Source organism: Mastomys coucha, unplaced genomic scaffold, assembly GCF_008632895.1.
Source record: "Mastomys coucha isolate ucsf_1 unplaced genomic scaffold, UCSF_Mcou_1 pScaffold13, whole genome shotgun sequence".
NCBI classification, from domain to species: Eukaryota; Metazoa; Chordata; class Mammalia; order Rodentia; family Muridae; genus Mastomys; species Mastomys coucha.
The window spans coordinates 51,886,968-51,894,128 of NW_022196895.1; positions in this window are offsets into that span (position 1 = coordinate 51,886,968).

Sequence of the window (7,161 nt, forward strand, 5' to 3'; positions counted from 1 at the left end):
TTTTTTTTTTTTTAGCCCAACAGGTAGAACTGGCTATTTTGATTCATCTATTATGGTTAATTCATAAATATTATTTCAGATTCTGTTTATGCTGTAGGATTATTTCCAGCAACAAGCTCATACTCATGCACATGCTAACTTCCCTGACTTCATTACAGAAGGAAAGGAGAAAGCTGATGTATGAACATGCCCTAATTTTACTTCTCCAGAAAACAACATTGGAAGGGGTATATATCTGTCGTTGTAGATGAATCCACCAAAACATCACGGATTCTTCTTATGCTTCTTAGACCCCAGGCCCATCCTGGACAATAGTAGAGGACACGGAGAAAGTAGAAGAGTAGAAGTCACCAGAAAGATACCAATACTCCAATTAAAAGACAAAAGGAGATAGCGACCATATTATCAGAAGTCAGGTCTGCCCACCAAGACCAACTGATGAATTCATACAGACAGACAGAGAATGATGTAAAAAAAAAAAACAAACAAACAAAAAAACTTTGATACAGACAAAACAATTATGAATATGACGTTAAAGTAAATAGCTGAAGTAAATAAAACAACAAAAATAACATTTAAAACTACATAGTTACTAAGAAATTAACTGAAATTAGTAATAAATTTGAGGAATGAATGTGTGGTTATTACTATGGTCAACTTTATAGGATCTAGAATTACTTGGAAGACAAACCTCTGAGCATACCTGTGAAGGATTGTTTAGCTAAGATTAACTGATGTGAGAAATGGTCCTGTAACTGTGGACAGCACCATTTGACTGGCTTGGCTCCTAGACCAGAAAAGAAGAAGGAGGAGGAGGAGGGGGAGGAGGAGGAAGAGAGGAGGAAGAGGAGGAAGAGGAAGACAAGGAGGAGGAGGAGGAGGAGGAGGAGGAATCAAGCTGAGTTCTAAGCATTCATAACTCTGCTTCCTGACAGCAGATGCCAAGTGACCAGCTGCCTCAAGTCCTGCCAGGATAGACTACACTTTTATTGGCTCAATTTGTGAGCCAATAAAATCCTCCTTCCTTAAGTTGATATCGTGGGGCATTTATTTACAGCAATAGAAAAGTAGCTAGGATAGAATGGAAGCCATAGGATATTGAAAAATTAAGAAACTGTAAAAAAAAATTACATTATTTAGAATAGCATACTGTGTCTGCATAAGAATAAAGACAAATGGAGTTAAATACCAGTTTATTCCCTAGCTACTGCATCTGACATCTCTTTCCACAGGCTAGCAGATGCTTAGCTTCGCCTTTGTTTACAGCTATGCCAAAGGTGATCATCTTATGCAGCCTTCAATTTATTTCCCAGTATGGCTCCATAGGTCAAGTGTGTACTCCCTCTGGTAGCTTTCCATCTATGCCTCAGGACCTCTCCGACACCAGAATGAAGTGACCCCAAACATGATGTCTGCGAACCAACTGAGGGATATAGGAGTCAAGGGTCAAATGTATTCTCACGCCTATCTTTGAACAGATCATTTTCAGAGTATCCCATACACTGATGATAAGATGCATAATTGCCCACAGTGGGACCAATTCAACAGTGCCCCTTTATAAATCCTTATTTTTATTCCTCCTACCCTTCCCCTTCTCTATAGAAACACTCCTCAAATAAACTACTCTCTGCACGCCCTCATCTCGGAAACTACCCACAAGGAAATTCAGATGATGACATCTCTTCTGCATCCTTCAGTTTTGGGGTGTTGGTGTACAGTCTTTTCTACTTCTTCAGACTACTCATATTATTTATCACACAGATCATACAATCCTCTCACAATTATTAAATGTGAAATCAAATCTTAATTTCTCTGTCCTGGATCAACAACAACTGACACTACACACTAGGCATTCACAGCATAGTGAAAATGATTTCCCAAAGCAAAGAAAATTCTACATTTAGAACTACAACAGAGAATAACAATGAGCCTCTACAATTCTAGTCAGTAATGTCAAACTGGTAAATACAAAGACGGGAAATATAATGTGAAACCAGCATCACTCCCCTGATGATTGAGCCCAAACCACCTTCTCTCTTTTTGCAAAATAGCACAACAATGTTCGCTTCTCACAAAGCTGAGATAAGGTTTTAATGATTCTCAAGTCCTTTTTAAGGGCTTTCCTGCAGAGAGTTCACAATATATTATAGATTTAAACTATTCACAGATATTAAAAGACTGAAGCAAACAGGAAGTGGACTGGGCAAGGAGTCAGAAGCTGAGACTGCTTGCTCCACCTCTGTCTCTTACTTTTTTGGTTTTAACTTCCAGGCAAGCATGGCAAATCTCCTACACTTTTGTTTGTTTTATATAAAAACAGTGGCAATTCTGCCAAGTTTCAGGAATTATTATCGAGGCTAATAAGCCAACATGTATCAAAAAACAACTCAGAGAATTATGAAGCTCAGTGGAAAATCAGTACCTTATTCTACCAGGCAGACACAGACAGTGGCAGTCCCTGAATCACTGAGAAGTGTGGATTAGGAAAACACCAACTGTGGACAGCTTTAATGATGAGTCCCCATGACCTATGGCCACGTTTGTGAGATGCCTGTCCAAAGGATCCCACTGACAATACATTGGATGTTATCATATTGATTTTTAAAAGTATGAGTCACTTATTAACTCTTAAAGATCAAGGAGAGTTAACCTCAAGAAGTCACACTCAGATAATTAATGTAAAAATTAATGTAGTCACATGGCCTAGGGTTTGGCATGGTCATTGTTCTCACGGGACAGTAGGGCTTTTCCCTCCATGACAGAGCATGTAAAGGGCCAGGGTCCCATTGCACCTGTGACTTCTGTTACTGTTTAGACTATCAGGTGGACCCCTGTGATGTCTGAGTTTGAAATCATTCTCTCATACAGAACAGAGATAGGTTGACAGGCTCCCTAATGATAAAAAGGGAAAGTTTGAAAGTTAAAGAAAAGATGTTGAAGTAAGGAAGAGAGGAGAAAGGCAGTATTCCAAAGAAAGTATGGTTGGAGGCTAATGGTAGGAGAGAATGGAAGAATAGAGAAATGCCCATTCTTGGCAGAATGAAAAGTCTATTATCGTGACTACTGTAGTGCTTTCCCTATGCTGTGCTATGTTATATTTCCCTATTATAGTGCTGTGTTATGGGGTGACGTGATGCTACATGGTCCATATCTCCTATAGAAGCCACCTTTCCCAGCATATTTTTCCTTCTGAAACAGAAAAAAAACAGACCTTCAATTTTTTTACTGGTGACATCACCATGAAAAAATATAGTTTTCAATTTTACCTGCAGCAAGGAATGTCATGAGACTGAGTTCTAACCAATAGGGTGTGAGCATGCACACTTCCGCTTTGTGTTGCTGTAACAAAATACCTGACAGAGACTATTTATGAAGTAAGACACAGACTTTTTTGGCTCACAGATCTGGAGGTTCACATACAAGATTCTACAGTTTCTTTTGTGTCAGTGCCTAGTAAGGGATGCACATAGACAAGGTCAGGAGTGTATGCAGAGTAAACATTAAGGTCACAAGAGAAGAACAGAGTTTGTGTGATTTGTGAGAGAGACAGAGAAAGAATGGGAAATTCAGAGACAAAGACATAGAAACAAAAAAAAATTGAGCTTCTACAATTTCTTGCAAGGTATAAACAGAATAACTGAAGGGCTTCCCGCTAATTCCCATCTCACAAAGGTCCACATCACTTTACAGCACTGCCACCTTGGGGACCAGGTATTTATAAATGGGCCTGTTGTGTCTATTCATCCAATCACAGCAGAGGGGAAGTGAGAGGAATTACTCTGAGGACACAGATTGAGAAGGAAGGAATCTATCTCATGCTCCTACTGTCCCTTCAGACTGATGTCTATGTTGTGGACACGAGAGAAAGCTGTGTTGAACAACACCAATGAGGCTAACGATACAGGAATGGCCACCACAATCTAGAAACTGGGTCCCTTTGTGACCCGCTGAGGCTGTCAGAATGCTAGAATTAGACCATCAATGATCAGAAATTTATAAATCAAAAAGAATACATTTTTCTAATGTCTACGTAATTGTGAATAAGACAGTCTCTCATATACAGCCAAATACATGTCCTAAATAATATTTCAAAAAATTTCTGGACATAGTTCTACCAGAGGACCCAGCTATACCACTCCTGGGCATATACCCAAAAGATACTGCAACATGTAAGAAGGACACATGCTCCACCATGTTCATAGCAGCCTTATTTATAATAGCCAGAACCTGGAAATAACCCAGATGTCCCTCAACAGAGGAGTGGATACAGAAATTGTGGAACATCTACACAATGGAGTACTACTCAGCTATTAAAAACAATAAATTTATGAAATTCTTAGGTAAATGGATGGATCTGGAGAATATTATCCTGAGTGAGGTAAACCAATCACAAAAGAACAAACACAGTATGCACTCTCTGATAAGTGGTAATTAGCCCAGAAGTTTGGAATACAGGAAGAACAACCCACAAACCACAAGGAACTCAAGAAGAAGGAAGACCAAAGGTGGACATTTCATTCCTTCTTAAAAGGGGGAACCAAATACCCATGGAAGGAGTTGCAGAGATTAACTATGGAGCAGAGACTGAAGGAAGGGCAAGCCAGCCTAAATATAGCTATCTCCTGAGAGGCTCTGACAGTACCTGACTAATGCAGATGTAGAGACTCACAGCCATCCATTGAACTGAGTACAGGGTCCCCAGTGAAGGAGTTAGAAAAAGGACCAATGGAGCTGAGGGGTTTGCAGCCCCTTAGGACAAACAACAATATGAACTAACTAATACCCTCAGAGCTCCCAGGGTCTCAACCACCAACCAAGGACTGCACATGGAGGGGTCTGATTGTTCTGGCAGCATATGTATAGTAGAGGATTGCAAATTCAATCATCAATAGGAGGAGAGGACCTCGGCCCTGTGAAGGTTCTATGCCCCAGTGTAGAGGAATGCCAGGGCCAATAAGTGGGAGAGGGTGGGGTGGCAGGCATGGGGAGGGGGGAGGCAACAGGGGTTTGTTTTTGTTGCTTTTGTTTGTTTCTTTGTTTTTTGGAGGGGAAACTGGGAAAGGAGAAATTTACATGTAAATAAAGAAAATATCTAATAAAAAAAGAAGTTAAGAAAATTTTTCAATAAAGACTGGTTACATCATAGGTTCAACTTAGTAACTGTCTTAATTGTTTTGTTGTTGTTGTTGCTCTGATGACATACTCTGACAAAAGCAACTTAAGGGAGAAGGGATTTATATTAGCTCACAATTTGCGGTACAGTCCATCATATCAGAAAAGTCAAGGTATCAAGACTTGGAAGTATCGGCTCACATCACATCTCTAACTTTAATTTTTTCAAATCCTGTTTTTAATGATGGTTCTTAAGTGCTTTAACCTCCCTTTTAGCCCACCACCCACCAGAGGTAGTGGGAAAGAAAGGCTGAGGTGGTAGGTGAGTGGACCTGTTTTAGAAAGGTTCTTCATAGCAACTCACATCTATGTTATCTGGAACTCGGCAGTTCAGTTCGCAGGTCAGCAGCAGCAGCTAGATCCACTTGTAAAAATGAGCAGTTCAGTTGAAGAGAGTTGGGACAGTAAACAGGAGTCAACAGCGGTGGCACTACCTAGCAGAGAGAGCCAGGTCTCAACCTTGACATGAGTCAGCAGGAGGGACCACAGGAATGCCAGGAGAAGTTCTCAGCTAGGCTTCTCTCAGCAAAGATGGGAGACTCACAAGCATTGCACAGCTAACTTTAGAAGCAAGCCAAGCTCAACCTCCATAACTGTCTGTTGAGTCCATTTTATCCTCTCTCCAAACATCATATATCCTACACCTGTCCTCCCTCAGCACCTGTGTATATCTCAGCTGACATCACTCTGCCAATCAACCCAAGTCCAAGGAAGAGGCAAAAAAGCCTGAGCACACCACCAGGTTTATTGTTAGGGAAGAATCATTCATCGTGCGTCCTTTCCCATGCTTGCTTTAGCAGAACATCCTTTCCCCTGTGTCCACTTCAGCTGAACCTTCCTTCATGGGTTTACCCCAGCAAAACACCATCCAACCGACTTTCCAAGCACTCTTAAGTTTCTGTTTCACACATCTATAATTTAAAAAAAAAAAAAAAAAAAAAAAAAAAAAAAAAAAACAGAAAAGGATGTGTGCACTCTGCTGGTGGTCAGCTGCCTGTCTCCAATATTACAGCCAGGGAATGGTGTCACCCGCAGTGGGCAAGTCCTCTCCCCTCAAGAAATACAATTAAGATAATTCCCCCAGAAGCCCATGTCCTAAATCATTCACAATTCTATCAAGTTGACAATATGAGTATGCATAAATAAAACAACACTGATTCATAACAGGAAAAACATCTTACTTAACAACAGGAATTTGTACTCAACTAGAATAGTCTCAGAAAAAGAATTCTGTCTACAAAATGGTAACCTCCCAATGTTGTTGTTTTTTTTTTTAATTTAACCTACCTTTTGAGTTCTATATTCAAATATAAATTTTGTGACTTTAAAAACCAAAGAGAATATCCTATTCCCAGGTACATAGACTGGCACCTAATCTTTTATATTCTTTTCTTGAAGATAATGCTATGGTGTCTTTCAAGAAAAAACACTTAAAATAATAAATTGAAGTTCACTATATCTTGTTAATTTGTTTTGCAAGGACAATAAAAACTGGTACATTAAATTATTCATTAAACACATCTTTATGCATTTTTTATCTATACTACTTCTTGCAATGTTATCACTTTAATAATTAAAAAATATTCCTGTGAAGTTCTTGGTGATTACTATTGCTCTGGCATCATTATATAGAATAGAAATTAAAGTTCAATAAGCAGTGGGTAATAATCTTACACTTTATAATATTGAAATTACAATAGCCCACTAACAGGAATCAACCTGCAGGCTGGCATCACTTCCTATTGCTTTGAGTGGTTCATAGAAAAGCAGCATGATGAGGCCAAGTGATGGTTGTGACATAACCTAGATTGGTTTTTGCACTAGCTGGCCTTATGTCAACTTGATACAGGCTATAGAGTGATAAGAAAGGAGGGATCTTCCATTGAGAAAATGCATCCACAAGATCTAGCTGTAGGGGATTTTCTTTTTTTTTTTATTATTAGATATTTTCTTTATTTACATGTAAATTTCTCCTTTCCCAGTTTCCCC